The following is a 6,668-nucleotide window of genomic DNA, read 5'->3' on the forward strand; positions in this document are numbered from 1 at the left end:
GACACAAATACAAAAACCATAAACAAGCCACCACTCTTCAACAATCTGAACAAAGGTAAAATGCCTAAGGAACAATGTGGATGACTTGCCAAGGATAAGCTCTTTACTTTAAGCACCAATAAAAAAGAAGAAAAAGCACAAATGGATGAGTGTGATCAGTTATATGCACTGAATTGAACCTTTGGCACTAAGAATCAGAGCATTTTGTCATATAACATTAACACATATTAAACAAGCACATAGTGTCAAAGGAATAGAACCACCAGCATTCAAAAGCAGCTTTATCAACTAGGCAATAGAACACTCTACGCAGGGGTAGGGAACGTCCAGGCTGTGGGCTGTATAAGGCCCAAGAAATCATTTGATCTGGTCCTGCCAAGGCAACTGCAGTTGGCACTTGAAATTCAATAAATCTAAGCTTTTTTTTATAGCAACATAAATTTATATTAAGTAAATTATATTAAGCGAATGATGCAGAAAAAAGGTTTCCCACCCCTGCTCTACACTATGTTTCTCCATTATCCATCAATACACTGGTAGCAATTTTGAAATAAAAAGGAAAAGAAAAAAGGAGCTGTAACCCCTTTTATTTTGTTTAAAATCAAACAGAAAACAGACATCAATTCTGTTATACACTAACATTTTCAAAGTACATCATTTGTACAAGAGAAAGACTAAGAACAGAAATGTGTTACAGAGATCCAAATGTAAGTGTAACTAAGTGCCTCACACAGCTTTCCGCTGGTACTCAGGAGGAGCCACTTCATAGTCGCTGGCACTAAACAAAGTTGCAGAATTCTTTGCCAGGTATTTTAGGAAATCATGAGATAATTCAGTAATGAAGCAAGGCTCTTCTCATCCAGAGGTGTAAAGGCTAGCATCACTCCAATGTGTACAAATAATCTCAGTAGATATACCTGGGACATGGGTGCCTCAGGGTGATCTGCGATGAATTCAGCATACAGCAGTCTCTCAAATTCATAGAGTGTCTCAGTACCCAACATTACATTGAAGTTACTTATTCCTTTACCCCTGTCACAACTTCATTCACAGCATACTCCTTATTATATGTTTCTTTGAGATTTCTTATAATTTGCATAATCCTCCAGAATGGAATCCACATTCTTCTTGGCAGGAAGATAAAAGAGCTGTTTCTGTCAGGTAATTAAGTCCCAGTCATCAACAAGCCATGATTTTAGTTCTTCAGCAATCTTTCCTTTAATGTCAATTCTGTTCATGAATGTTTTCTTGTTTTCAACAGTAGGATCTACTCAAGCTCTTCTTAAAATATATATATATATTTTTATTGATTTCAGAAAGGAAGGGAGAGGGAGAGAGAGATAGAAACATCAATGATGAGAGAGAATCATTGATTGTCTGCCTCCTGCATGCCCCCTACTGGGGATGGAGCCCACAACCTGGGCATGTGCCCTTACCTGGGGCTCGAACCATGACCTCCTGGTTCATAGGTCGACTCTCAACCACTGAGCCACGCCAGCCAGACCTGACTGGTTATTTTAGGTTTCTTGCTGTTTCTGCAAGTTAGTATCCATGTATTTGAGTGCTCTGCTTTCTGGAACCCATTCTTCCCAATTTTCATTCCAACCTCTATAATGTATAAAGTATTTCACTTGTTTGTCCCTTTTGGAAACTTTTACACCCTTTGCTTCACAAAAAACAGGCCCAGGAAAGCATAGCACTCTCTCCCCTCCTGGAATTTAGGCTTCGCATCCTGATTTGGAGCCATTTATAGGGATATCCTTTGACCTCCTCCTTCTCCCACCACTCGAAAATTAGACAATCCACCAGTCCAGGAGGAAATGGTGGGTTTAATCCTCCTCCTCATTATTGCCTGCTCCAGCCCTACCTTGGCCCTTTTAGGCATTCTTCTTCTCCATGAGGCCTCCCTATAAGGAAAGTCATAGATGTGCTTCTGGGAGTCTGGGAGGACAATGAAGGACTGGATACTCACTACCTGTTTGCAAACACTGATATGGAGCAGGCGGATCGGCACTCAGACATGGTGGATAAACTTGGCCAAGCTAAGCTTGAAGACCTTTTTTTTAGAAAAAAATCCTTGATTTTTAGGATCAGGATGTAATCCAGTTCATGTTGCCCTTGTCCAGCACCTGGATGCAAATGAGTCACTGTAGCAGTGTGTTGCCTTCAAATGGAGGCATGCACCAGCAGCTCCTGAGCAGCTTTATGATCTTGGGCAGAGTAATGTTATCTGCCAGACTTCCCGTTTGTTCCACAGCCTATACTTGACAATCGGCTTCAGCTCTTGGCCAAAGTGAGATTTGAAGGGTCTCTGTGGGGGTCACTTAGGTTTTGCCACTGGACCACTTGTGTGTTGGCTCCACTCTCCTGTCTGCACCTAAGAACAGGCTGCAGTAACTGAGAAAAAGCTGTACGTACTTGTAACTTTTCTATACATTTAAGAAATGTTTCAAAACTTTAAAGATTGATAATTTAGATTAGGGAGGGCTCATAGAAAGTGTCCAAATACTTAGTTTAAATTTTATTCTGTAGGTTAAAAAAAGCCAGAGAGGCTTCTAGACTAAAGGCCCCTCCTCCACCTCAGAAATTTTTACCTACTAAAATCCCAAGTAATGGTGGAACAGAAAAGAATGATCTTTGCCAGACTGGCCATCCAACAATCAATGCCACTGCTTGCTAAATCACAAAAGGAAGGAAGTAAGAAGCTAGTCATTACTTCCATAAGCTTAAAGTCTTTAATTAGAACGATCTAAACCACCCACCATCTAAAGCCAATCTTGGGAAACAGTGATCAAGAACAAGAAAATGCAGTAGGAAATCATCAAAGGAATGAAAAAAGAAATAACTTAAGTATGGTCAATCATTAAATACCTCCTAGAAAAGATGGATTTTGAAACAGGTTTGAAAAAAAAGAGTCTAAGTATTCATCAGAAGAAAAAAGGGTATTTTGGAAAGGATAGAAAAGTCTTATGTGGCTGCCAGTCTTGAATCCCTCTGCCTAACAATGTCCTTGGACATATGTGATATGTATGAGTGTTAGCACCACCTCCAGTAGTAACTCTTTTCAATGTGCTTTTTATCTTTCATCTCAGTTAATTCTTAGAGCAATCTTTTGAGATTGGCAGTATAAGATCTGCAATCCCCATTTGAAAGGTTGGGAAACTGAGGCTCAGAAGCATATTCTCAGATGCTGAAGGTCCCAGTTTAATGAATACCACCTCTGCTTGCAGATGCAGATCTTCAGGCTAAACTCTCTATATGATCAAGAGAGTGATCTTTTCAAAATGTAACTCTGATATGTCATACCTTTACTTGAGATGCTTCATTGGCTCCCTAGCATTTGTTATAGCTATAATTTTACATATCTATGTACAAAACACAAATTCCTGATCCTTCCGCAAAGTTTCTACTCCTAGGTTCTTCAACTCAACTCATGGAAATTCAATTTTTCCAGTTGCACAAACAAAAACGCCTTTAAGATATTCTTGACTCCATTCTCTTATACCCCATATCAAGTTCATTAGCAAATCCTACTGGCTCTGCCTACAAAATATCCCAAAAGCTGACTACTTTTCATAATCTCTACCATTATCTTCATTATCATATCTTTTCTGAACTATTGTCAGTGCCTCCTTACTGGTTCCCTTGCTAATGCCCTCTGCCCCACCCATTATTCTCAAGGTAGGATACAGACGATATATAATAGTCAGTAAAAAAAAAAAGTTTAATGAATACATGAATGAGAACATCTCAGCTAAGGAAAGGATGCTATTTCTTTGAGGTTTGCTCTTAAATGTTTTGGGGTTTTTTAACTCTCAACCGAGGATATTTTCTCCATTGATTTCCAGAAGGGAAGGAGGAGTGGAGGAGAGAGAGAGACACACACACATTGATTGGCTGCCTGCCTCCCACACGTGCCCCCACCGGGGCCTCGTGGTCTGTGGGCCAATGCTCTAACCACTGAGGAATGTGGCCAGGGCTCTTAAATATTTTTAGCCTTATAAATTATCGTTATAAAATGTGCTTGACATTTCTAAAGCCAGCCCTAAACCCTCTAAGTAAAAGTCAGAGCACATAACCAGGTTGGGGGTTTAATCCCTGGTCCAGTCAGGCGTGTGTGGGAGGCAACCGATCAATGTTTCTGTGTGTGTGTGTGTGTGTTTGTGTGTGTCTTATTAATTTAAAATTTTAAAAAAATATTTTAAAAAACAAACAACAAAACCCTCAAGTTCCTCATCTATCAAGTGTTAGTGTGAAACATACCAGGTTCTAAAAAACAAATATATAAGTACAACATAGCGACATAGTTTATTATTAGAAAAAAAAGAAAATTCTTAGGTATTATGTGACATTGTAAACTGTATGGTAGAGTGTGACTGTCAACAGGGCTAATGTAATCTTAGATATATAAAGTCAGAGCAAAAATGGTAATAGTTCTCATTCCAAGTCAAACCACAGCTAGAATACTTAATGAGAGATATTGGTCAACTAGAGTATGTCTAGAGGAGACTGACATGGATGATGAAGGAGTTGTTAAAACAAGAACACTGGACTAGATCAGGGATTTTCAAACTGAGCTTTGCAAATCCCTAGAGGTTCCACACACATACCTCCCAGGGACCCAGTGACAGGTGAAGAAACAATAGAATGGGTCTCTGGTTCTCCCACCCATGCTTACCAGGATTAGCTCTGCTCTTACCTGTTTTAGGTGTGGGCCTTGGCATAGTGATAGAAGTAGCTAACACACTGCTAAGCACTAAGCCCTTTACACAGATTACTGTAATTATTCCTCACAACAATATATGTCTTAGGAACTGTTATTATTCTCATTTTACAGATGGAAAAACTGAGGTTAAAAGAGGTAAGGCCCAACCAGCAAGTGTAAGGATTGAAACCCAAGCAGAGTCCAAAGTCTGTTCCTATTAATCACTATACATTGTTGTATTATATCAATATAAAATCCATGCACTGGAGGGGGGGTTCCCTCAGCCTGGCCTGCCCCCTTTCACAGTCCGGGAGCCCTCAGGGGTGGGAGGCAACCCGGCGATCAGGGGAAGGCAACGCCCCATCACACCTCTGCTGCTCACACTGCTTGCAGCGCCAGCCTCGGCCAGCCCTGGATACCTGAGCCTCAGGTGGCCCTGGGTGGCTGGGCAGCCGCCATTTGAGGCTTTCCTGTGCCTTGGGCTGGCCTTGGGTGGCTGGGGGGCTGAGGGTACTGGGGGACACTGGAGGCAGACAGGCCAGAGGGGACTAGGTGCCGCCATCTTTGAGGGTGGGGCAGTCAATTAGCATATTCCCACTTTATTACATAGGATATCATATATAATATTATATTTGAATAAAAGGAATATAATGCTTACAAATGAAAATTATTAGATGATCTTCAAGGTATCTTCTATATTTAAATTAATTCTTCTATACCATCAGCCTGGCAAAAGGATATAACTGCCCTCAAATACCAGAAGGAATGTCTATGGGGCTGGAGGGAATAGGATTACTTATGTGGCACCAGGACATAGAACTAAGACCAAGGGAAGAGAACAGAATGGGGGGAAAGTTATGGAGAGGAGATATATCTATAAGAACCTTGTAACAGAACTGTCTAACAATGGGACAGGTAGTGAGAAAACTCTGTGGCCTTGATAGTGGTCCAGAATCAGAATGATCACTTGTGGGGATTGTTGGAGGACGGAGATAATTGGGACTACAATTCCTGCTTTGTATAGGAAGTGGACTAAATGACTCAAAAGACAGCAACCAAGAGTCTCAAATTCTCAGTGGTTCAAGGTATCAGACACTGGGGATCATTACCAGTGCCCAGTCTCTCCCATACCAAATCCAGGAAAATGGGGGAGGCCCATCCCCAGCTCCATGCCTTCTGTATTTACTGTTATAAATGTGAGTCTGCCCTAGGCAAGAACCAATAGTCCCACCTGACTACCTGCTATCTTCAAAGGTCAGGAGTCCAGTGTGGCTCAGTGGTTGAGTGACGACCTATGAACCAGGAGGTCATGGTTTGATTCCTGATCAGGACACATACCCGGGTTTTGGCTTAATCCCCAGTAGAGGGCATGCAGGAGACAGCTGATCAGTGATTCTCTCTCATCACTGATGTTTCTATCTCTCCCTCTCCCTCTCCCTTCCTCTCTGAAGTCAATAAAAAAATATTTTTAAAGAAGGGCAGTAGTTCAGTACTGGGTTCCTCCCCTTCCTCTAGCATCTCCACTACAGTTCCCTACATTTGTGACAGAAATTCTGAAAGTCACTACCAGAAATAACTTGAGCAAGTATCTGTACACACACACACACACACACACACACACCACACACACAGTTTATAGGTGGGAAAAAGAGGGCTCAGAAAAGAGCATTATCTTAAGTCATTCTCCTCATTAAATATTTACTGAACACACTGATATAAAAAGTCAGATTAACCACAAACTCAGGTAGCTGACATGGAGCTCAGGACACTGAATCAAGTCTCAAGTCAGTCTCCATTTATTATACACTAGGGGCCCGGTGCACGAAATTCGTGCACTGGGTGTGTGTGTGGCGGGGGGGGGAGTGTCCCTCAGCCTAGCCTGCCCCCTCTCACATACTGGGAGCCCTCAGGCATTGACCCCCATCACCCTCCAATCGCAGGATCGGTCCTTTGCCCAGGCCTG

At 41.7% G+C, this 6,668-nt stretch overlaps 1 protein-coding gene and 1 pseudogene across 1 annotated transcript in view; both read right to left on the minus strand.

The window, feature by feature from the left end:
- Positions 1 to 6,668, minus strand: part of ACSS2 (acyl-CoA synthetase short-chain family member 2) — a 61,884-nt gene that overhangs the window by 32,194 nt on the left and 23,022 nt on the right.
- LOC102764452 lies at positions 579 to 1,277 on the minus strand (annotated as a pseudogene).

The sequence above is a fragment of the Myotis davidii genome, unplaced genomic scaffold, assembly GCF_000327345.1.
Source record: "Myotis davidii unplaced genomic scaffold, ASM32734v1 scaffold38, whole genome shotgun sequence".
In the NCBI taxonomy this organism is placed as follows: domain Eukaryota; kingdom Metazoa; phylum Chordata; class Mammalia; order Chiroptera; family Vespertilionidae; genus Myotis; species Myotis davidii.